This window comes from Gallus gallus, chromosome 11, assembly GCF_016699485.2.
Source record: "Gallus gallus isolate bGalGal1 chromosome 11, bGalGal1.mat.broiler.GRCg7b, whole genome shotgun sequence".
NCBI lineage: Eukaryota > Metazoa > Chordata > Aves > Galliformes > Phasianidae > Gallus > Gallus gallus.
In genome coordinates this window covers 3,177,538-3,187,129 of record NC_052542.1, presented here as the reverse complement: position 1 = coordinate 3,187,129, position 9,592 = coordinate 3,177,538, and the positions used below count along the sequence as shown (strand labels likewise).

At 41.5% G+C, this 9,592-nt stretch overlaps 1 long non-coding RNA gene across 2 annotated transcripts in view; it reads right to left on the bottom strand.

Annotated features, from left to right (window-relative positions):
* LOC101752262 overlaps positions 1–7,946 on the bottom strand; it is a 52,607-nt gene extending 44,661 nt beyond the window's left edge. For both annotated transcript variants that reach the window (XR_006931200.1, XR_005862898.2), the window contains exons 1-3: positions 7,676–7,946; positions 5,887–6,103; positions 465–567 (exon numbers count right to left, since the gene is read on the bottom strand). This is a non-coding gene — a long non-coding RNA (uncharacterized LOC101752262). The remainder of the gene's footprint in view (positions 1–464; positions 568–5,886; positions 6,104–7,675) is intronic.
* Between the last annotated feature and the right edge of the window lie 1,646 nt (positions 7,947–9,592).

The window sequence follows — 9,592 nt, the reverse complement described above, 5'->3', positions numbered from 1 at the left end:
CTGTATAAAGAGTAGTATTAGCACAATGTCATACATACAAGTTTTTTTAGATCCAGACAAACATTTGAACAGTCAAGAAAATAAGATCTGAGGCTATCAACAGCACAAATACCCTATATAATTTTCTCAGAGTAATAAATTAAATGCTTCAAACCAAAGTCAGACAGACATATTAGCAGGAGACTTCACTGAGAGCCAGCCACTACAATATACCAGAACATGCTAATATACCAGAAAACCTCAAAGACAACAGTTTTAGAAAATCCACCATTTTGCAGTAAGAAGCATAACCAACAATTTAGTGTTTTTACATTAGTAAAATACAACAGACTACCCCAGCAGGGCTCATAACAGCAAGCAGCAAACATTTCAATGAAGGATACATTTAATGTATGCCACCATTAACACCTGGTTTTCTCAGTCTCAGTTGTAGATATTTTTTAACAAATATATTTTTCACTTACCTTGATGACTTCATTTCAGGAAGTTCCATTTCTGTCAGGTCATAGGCTTGAAGAGTCAGAAATTTTATCTTGGAGTGATTTCACCACGGTCTCAGCAATAAAACTAAAAGAAACATTTTAAAAGCTGTTTAGAAGTCTCATTTTTAGGGCACAATACCTTATATAAAAAGATAAGGTAAAATACAATGCTTCCCAAGGAATCACAACTAGAAAATATACACAACTCTGCAATCTTAACATTTGATCATCATTATATACAATGTTAATTCATGGTCTTCTTATAAGAATTCAAGAGCATGTGGGAAAGTGGTACCAGCCCGGTAGGAGCACCATATAGCCACAATATCCTATCCTTCTGAGTTTTCTTGTTCCATCTTCAAACAGCTAGACTTAGAAAAGTTCAGGAGGCAGTACACCAGAAACTCACATTGTTTTACCAAAGACTATTACATTTGCTATCAAATAGAACTTACGAAAAGCAGATAAAAAAAGCCTCCATAAGCCCATGAGTGAGGCTGAATAGTTGACAGCATGCTTATCATTGAATATTTGAGTTGGAAAGGACCTTTAAAGGTCATCTAGTTCAACTCTCCTGCAATGAACAGGAACATCTGCAGCTCAATCAGGTGCTCAGAGCCCGGTCCAGCCTGACATTGAATGTCTCCAGGGAAAGGACATCCACCAGACTTCTGGAGAGCCTGTTCCAGTGTCTCACCATCCCATCACAAAAAAGTTCTTCCTTACATCCAGTGTAGATCTCCCTTCTCTAGTTGGAAACCATTTTGCCTTGTCCTATCCCAACAGATCCTCTTAAATAGTTTGTCTCCTTCTTTCTTACAGCTCCCTTTTAGATATTGAGAGGACACTATCAGATCTCTCCAGAGCCTTCTCTTCTCCACGCTGAAGAGCTCCAGCTCTATCAGCCTGCCCTTGTATGTCTTTCTGAGCTGCAAGAACACATTGCTGGCTCACGTTCAACTTACCATCCACCACTACCCCCAAGTCCTTTTCAGCACAGCTGTGTTGTATTCTTCCATCCCCCAGCTTATACTGATAGCAGAAGTTGTCACAACCCAGGTGCAAGCCATTACATTGAATTTATTGAACTTCATGAGGTCCAGCCTGTCTAGGTGGCATCCCTTGGGTGTGTTGATCACACTACACAGCTTGGTGTCATCTGCAAACTGCTGAGGATGCACACAATCCCACTGTTGAAGACATTAAAGAGCACAGGTCCTAGTACTGACCACTGAGGGACACCACTCATCACCAATCCCTATCTAGACATTGAGCTATTGACCACCAATCACTGGGTACAATCTTGCAACCAGTTTCTCATCCATTGAGCAGTCTACTATCAAATCCATATATTTGCAGAGAAGGATATTTTTCCTTGCACCAATATCACCAGCAAAAAGAGTAGCTCATATGCCAATATATTGGCAATGAAGACCAATATATTATATTCACATTAAATGTTTTTTAAAGCGCCTCAGTAAATATATAGCATTGCTGCAAGGTGCATTATGCACTGCGCAAAACTGCAAAGGCTACTACTCTCACACAGAACTGCTGAGGTTTATATAAATCCAGACAGGATAAAGATTCTACTTTCTTTTAATTCCAAACATGTAAGGAAAGAACAGCAGATTGGGTCATTTCTTAAGTATAGACAACTCCAAGCAAAGGGAGTAATCAACTACAAAGGATCCCCATAACTACACTTACGCTGTGTTTTGAGAAAAGATTACTAAAAAGGAATATAACACTACCACAACATTTGTCAGTCAATATACTGATTTGTGGAGTAGAACACTATCATAAAAATTCAGATTATGTAACTTTTATTATCATTCTCAACCCCAGCGTCACAAGTTCACCAGAAAACTGTTTTCTATGAACTTTTATAAATATACATCTAGAGCTAAGAAATATATTATTGTCATTTTGACACTGTGCATCCTCAGAGAGATTGGGCCTGGGACATAACCATCAGGGAGATTTGATCCTGCATAAGGTTTACTTGGCCAAGATAGCTGTTTCAGTAATCTTCACCCATTAACAAGATCAGACCAAAGCTCTTTCCCATTCTCCAAAAGCAACAAAAGGATAAATTCCTACCTCAGATTTCACAATCCAGAAGAGAAGCATCTTGGTTCCTACCTTTTGGAGAAACTTCAAAGGGATGAGGACTGCATAAACAGCCCTGCAATATTGGGCCAGAGCCATTGGTAAACAACAGTAGTTGAAATCCATGCATAACTGACCAGTTTGTTATCCCAGTTCCTGATCCCAATTCCTCATCTCTTAAAGCTAACATAAACCATCTGTTATTTGATAGTTAGAAAGAAACAAAGGACTTTTTCTACAGGTAGAAGTGGGATAAGAAAAAAAAAAGCTGTTTGGTTTCTCTCAAAAATAAAAGTCTCTTGGCTCATTGCAACAGAAAATTTATGACTACTTCACAAAAACACAAGTGAAGTTTAATACAGTCACAAAATTCTCCAGCTAAATTTGCTGAGTGATTACACCAGTGATTATAACCAAATATATTAGTAGATCCTTGCCACAGTATACATTTTGGAGTCTGGGTTTCAGCAACAAGCCAGCTCCACTTTCATGCATCCCCAGATATCTGAGGCTCTACTTTTAAATAGTAAACCTGCACCTTACATTTTGCTTCAGAGCTCAAGCTGTCACCTCAGGCCCTTCCATGCACTTGGCCACCACACTAGCAGGCCCACTGGCTTTTCCTCAATGCTTACACAGAAAGCACTCAGACACAGAAGCTCTGTGTCAGCAGCCTCACCAGATGGCTACTGAGGTACAACTCCAGCTGCTCTGGGTGCAACTTTGAGTTTTACCTACTAAAGCTAGAAAAAGATGGGATGCCCATGTGGCATTCCAGTCACATTGACTCACTTTTCATCCTCCTTTGAGGACAAAGGGAAAAACACATTGCAACCTGTAGCTGAAATTTATCTACCATATTTTGAACTACACTGAACACTTTTCTGTCTCTCCAGGGCAGCCCTCTTGGGACTGCACTTTGAGAAGGAGACAGTGAGAATTAAGGAGTTTGAGGGGCCATAATTAGACAGAAGTCCTTGTAAGTGGTAGCCATGGTTAATTTTAAATAAAAATGGTCCTCAAGAATATGCCTTCCCCCTCTCCCTACTGCTCTTGCACAGCTGTACATCACAGGAAGGGCTGGCCAGCATAGCCCCCTTAACTCCAACAGCATGACTTGCTCTTGATTTCTGGAGCACTGGCTTGATGGGATGTCACCCCATGCAGCCAGTCTGAGGTAAGAGGTGCTGAGATGGAAAGATAAATGCTCACTGTAATCTCAGACTTGATAGACAAGTCACCATCCAGAAACACAGATCTATCACAGCCTCTAAAACAAAAGAGTGCTCGAGACTACATCTTTGGACATCACTTATAGTTAAAAAAAAAAAATCAATTTGTATACACTTTTATCCAGTTCAGGAACTGCTACCATCAGTGAATTTCAAATAATTTGCTTTCCCTCATCCTCTGTAACTGTCTTCCTAAGAAGGTCTCACAGGTGTTACAATTACAGTTCTTAAATTTTGAGTATTCTAAGGGATCTTTACATAGCCAGCATCTGGGCCTTCCCTCCCACCAGTTGCAAAGAGCAAGAAGACACTGGATGACAGAGAAGGATATGGAAAACTCAGGTCTAGAAGCCCATGCTTCTTACGCATTCCTACCTAACCAGAGCACAAGTGACTAGAGGTCAATAACTGCCATCCATTCAAATGTCTGGAATTAAAGTGACTTAAAAGCAAACCTGTACCAGATGCCATTAGTAAGTCCGCAGGAAAATGGAGCTGCAGGGATCACCTCTCCATTCTCTTCAATGCTGACAGGCCTGCCATGAGTTTCAGCTGTAACAGTAACCACTCAGTAACATTTCTGGTTGAGGGCAAGGTAAGGAATTGCCACTTAGAATGGCAAGTTACCAGGATCAGCAGTCCAACTGCCTCATTTGATAAGCTTCTTGACCAGTTTCAGCAAGTGGAAATACTATCTTCCCCCTACCATTCCAGACTTCTGGAATGGTTTCATGCTAGAAAAACACTACTAATATCATTATTCAAAAACACATTTACTAGTTGTGAGTCATAAGCAAGCTGTCAGTAAAACACTCCAATATGCAGAAAATTGGGAAGTTACCTATTGCATGCCTTTGCATGCAAACAATTGGAATTGTGACCTTTATACTTGCTGTTTTGCATCTAGTGTCAAAGTGCTCCATGCTATAATAACATAAGTCTTGGCCTCAAAGAACAAGCACTATGCAAGGGAAATTAAGGTTATACTGAATCTCACACAAATGCCTTCTAGTACGGTTGCTCTGTAGGCAAACCTGTCAGGGAAGCCCGCAGCCACCAGGGCCGTACCTACATACAAGCTATGAGAACAGAACACAGTACAGGGCTCAGAGACCACTGCTTAACATCTGCTCGTGGATTATCCTCTGCCCCCTTTTGACTACTTTCCCTGGCCATCTGCACTTGAGCAGGGTTGTATGGGGGTCTTACACGACCCTCAGTGGTTGCTTGGGAATGCCCTCCTTACTCATTTTGTATAGTCCTTACTGCTATTCCAGCTGAGGTGTTAGGTCAGGCAGCACTACCAAAAGCCAGATACATCTCATAAATTGTTGTTAGGATATCAGTCAAGTCAGTATTGCTGCTTTTATTGTTCGTTTTCTTCCCCTTAACCTGATTACAGACCATAAATTCTCTTCTACAGACCTAGTTCTTTGCCAGCCTAGGGAGGAAAAAAAAAAAAAAAACAAAGACAGTTGCTTTAAAGCTAAACAATGGAACTTTTGTCATCTATGACTATTAACCAGAACAGAAACACTAGTGAGGGTGAAGAGTTACTTAAAGGGCAATTTTGTTATGAGATCAAGCAGCAATAAACCAAGAACAAATCCAGGCTTGAAATCAGAAGTCTTCAGAAGAGTTCTTGAACTAGACTTCATACACCAATAGGTTAAAAAAAATCCCTAGGTATTCGCAAGGTAGAACTCGAGTTTGAAAGAAACACATCCATTTTTCCACATTCACAAGAGATCACATTAGTTCAATCCTGTTACTGGTTGTAGTTTACTCACTCTTGGCCTGGCCAATATGATGCCCTAATTTAAAATGCATAAATCACTTACTTTAAATCTCTACTGTTTTAAGAACTGGGACTATTCCCTTGCTAAATAACAGTCACTTACCACAGATCTAAAGTTTCAAAAATTGCATCTCTAGCCATTTCAGTGCCTGAGCTCAGAGGCCTTCCAGGTAAAATGCAAAGAGTTCTGTGAGGACAAGAAACAAGGTATCTTGCTAATAATAAAAATACAGAAAAGAACAGGTTATAAGTGAAAACATACATATTCACTGGACGTGAATCCTCATTTCATGAAGTTCTTCAGACTTCAGTGATTGGTCTGGATTTTGACCTGCCAGTATTACCGCTGGAACTCTTCGACGTTCTTCATGGTAGAAAGTTCTTAACAATAGAGTAACACAGTGGAAAGTGCAGTAGCGACAGCAGAGTAACAAAGTTCTAGGGTGCTGCAAGTGACAATTTGCTCCAATGCAACAACTCTGGGTACAGAAATAAAAGAAAGAAACTACTTACCCACAGAAGGCCCAGGCATACAGGGATCTCCAACAAGATATATTTGCCTCCACTGCCAACCCTTAAATGAGATCTGGGAAGGGGTAGATCCTGACTCCACCCCTTCTGCTCGCTTGGGTGCATTGTATGCACCTGAGCTCTCCTAGGTTGGCCCTGCCTTCCCACCAGGTGCTCAGTCACTGCTTCAAGCTGTGACTGCATTTCCACTTCAGGCTGCTAAGAGGGACAGAGCTTTACCTTACCTTCTTCTTCAGTAATCACATTGGCATTGCAGTTAGTGTAACAGCATTATTACCCCAGATAGATAATAGTACTATTAACTGAACATCACATATAGTCTAAGCCTGAACAAAAGTCATTGTGTTACTCTGGAAAATATTTTGCTACTTCAGGAAGAGGATGAAGAAAATATACTCTGAGAATAGGTTCTTTTCTTCATCTTTGCCACACAGCACTATTAGCCTTATAAAAATCACTCACTCTTCACAACTTTTCCATAAGTTCTTCCCTCCCAAAGCTGAAAAAAGCTTACCTATCACAACACTGCCAAATGAGCTGTAACTGTTTATCACTTACAGCTAGAGACAAACTTTGCTACACATAAAATGATGGGTTATGAAACAGTGGAGGCAGGAACTCTCCAAGACAACAGAATTGAATCTAATTGACCTCCCCATGGACGTCATTAAAGATGCTTCATCACCTGCAGCACTAAGTCTCCAGAAGTTTGCTTAGTGCTGCCTCCTGCTCTGTCAAAAGCCTGGCTAACTTCAGAATACCTGCCTTAAATCTCCCTTTCTTAGGGCAGCCAGGAGCATGCTCCATAAATGGAACACAGTAGTTTATAAATCCAAATTCACTGCAAATTCGCAGTTAACATGAAATCTTCATCCCATCCATCCCCTAGTTAGGAAAAAAAAACAACAACCCAAACCACTCCTCCCTCCCCACCCTGTTGTAGTAGGCGTCTTGCGGGGCTACGGGATGTACGGGACAGGCCTCTCCCTAAGCATAGAGAGACAGTGCTACCGTGCTGACCTTGATGCAGAGAAAACAGGAGAAGAAGGATGAGAAAAGAATGTAGAAATGGCCAAATAAGGCACAATGTTATCTGGTGTGAACCAATCAGAGTGGGACATGACAGCACGGTTTTGTAGGTAAAATGTATATAAGCTGTGTTTAGTAGTGAATAAACGCCATTTTGCTGCTCATCATATTGGTGTGTGTCTGCAGTCATTTGGCCCTGATCAGGCTATTGATCAGTGCGTGCAGAGGCCTAACACAGGTGGCTAACATCGTTGTTGCAGAAAGCAACACCACCCTACACAATCTTATGTAATTCTAATCAGTATGGGCATGCAGTATAACTGAAATTATTGCCACCTGGTGAAGCACGCTCCCTACCAGCCACGCCATGACTGCAGCTCACTGCACAGCCTCCATACCTCAGCAGCTGAGCTAAAAGATAGGACATTCTGGGAGAAGGAAAAGCAGAGTTTGCCTCCTCCCTTTTTTTCTTTTGTGCTTTGATTGAATACCTTTAACTCCCTCACGTCAGCAGCTTTATCCTCGCTTAGCTTTGTTAACCATATAGGCTGTCAGTAGTATAATCTTCCCCGATCAGTTACTTCCAGCTCGCAATACAGGACGTTTTGTCTCTCAGTCAGCTCTGAATGTGGTCCTTACTACTAAAGATATCATAAACACGTATTTTGTGAGAGTTGAAATTGCTCTCGCTGCTGATAGCTCTCAGCTTCGTGTGGGGATGCCTTCCTCAGCACTGCCCTTCTGCTCCCCGTTAAAAAAGGCGGGAAAGCAGCAGCACGGCGGAGCCGCTGCGGCGCTGGGCTGTGAGCACGAGCCAGCAGTGGGATTTCCCGCCTCACCGCCGTCACGTGGCGAGAGCCAGGAACTGCACCACCAGGCCGCGAGCGCCGCCGTTAAGTTGCATCAGTGCAGATGCAAACAAAAAGCTGCGTTCGTTCCCAAAGGCTCCTGTGAGCTCCACCATCTCGCAGAAATTCATAGGTGTCACGGGCTAGGTACCCCAGTGCAGCAAGTTTGGAGTCTCTGTATGAGTGTTTGCCACAAGTTTTTTCCACGACACCAGCATACAGAACAGATGAGGTCGAAGCAAGTTAATTCTTCAGTTACAATGGTGAGATCCATTCCATGGATAATTTTGGTATCTGTAAGGTACGCCTTAAAGTAAAGGAAATGTCACAATCAAAAGAGCAGCTTTTTTCCCCCTCAACTATCTGTGGGAATATTCACTTTTAACTAGTTGTTCTATGTTGCCCTCAGTGCTTAGAAAATGTGACATTTAAAGACATTATCGAGTTTCCCTAAAAACACCAACAGGCACGCTGTAGTTCCCAGGATCTGACTGTGGAAATATGGTTAGTAATGGGACTCTAATGAGATTTTGATCCTTAAACCTGGTGTGAGAAGGGTCAGTCTCCTAATCATGTTAGACACTGAATAAATGACAGGAGAGACCTTTTCCTCACAGCCTCTACACTGAGCCTCCTCTCTTTAAGCAGATCAGACCACCACACGTAACCTGATGAAGTGCTAGCATGTGGTGCTGTATTAACTGTGAAGTCAGACACACAAGTTTGTTCATTCTGCAGCATGAAAAATGGCATCCCACTCTGCACACACTTCTGCTGGAATAAACTCTTGGCATAACCATAAACATCCAGTGAAACAAATGCTGTGAATCCTGACAGGATTTGTTCTGTCTGCAGACTTCCCTGGCAGAAGCAAACCAACACAGAAATAACACTACTTCTATCCCCAACCTCTCAGCAAGTTTTCTCTGACTTACAATCGCTACGGAGCTCCAAAATAGTGGCAGAGATGCCCTCAACTACTTCTGCTGCCATTTCTGTTCTGAATTCATACCGACTTTCAGGACTATGTTTTGTACTCTTAGTATGTATTCTTAAGATGCATGGCCTGATTTTACAGAGAGCATTTCCCTCAGTTATGTGCATTCTATGCCAGTTCTCATTCATTACTGACATACCAGCTGGCAGACAGAAAAAAAAAAAAAAAAAAAAAGTAGAGTAAGGGAGATTTCAGTCCCAGAACAAAGAGTAAACGATGCCTGTTTAAAACATGTTTTGTTTTAAACATGAGATGCTTTTAAATCTAAGAAACAAAACATTGTATAAACCACACTATAAAACCATTGTATAAACTACAACTCTGGAAACAATATTACTGCTAAGATTTGTTCATTGCAGAATCCTGGTCAATTTTAGTTTAAGTGAGTAAAAAATGGTATGAGAGTTAGACTCAGTCTGTCTAGAAGGCAAGATGGAAGCAGGAGGAAATGTTCATCTGCTTCTTGTTTTCAGTATGTTCATTTTAGCTGACTGGCCTGGCTGAGCATTTCAATAAGCCGTTCCAAGGTGAGAAATATCTCCATAGATGCAAGGAAGTTGTTG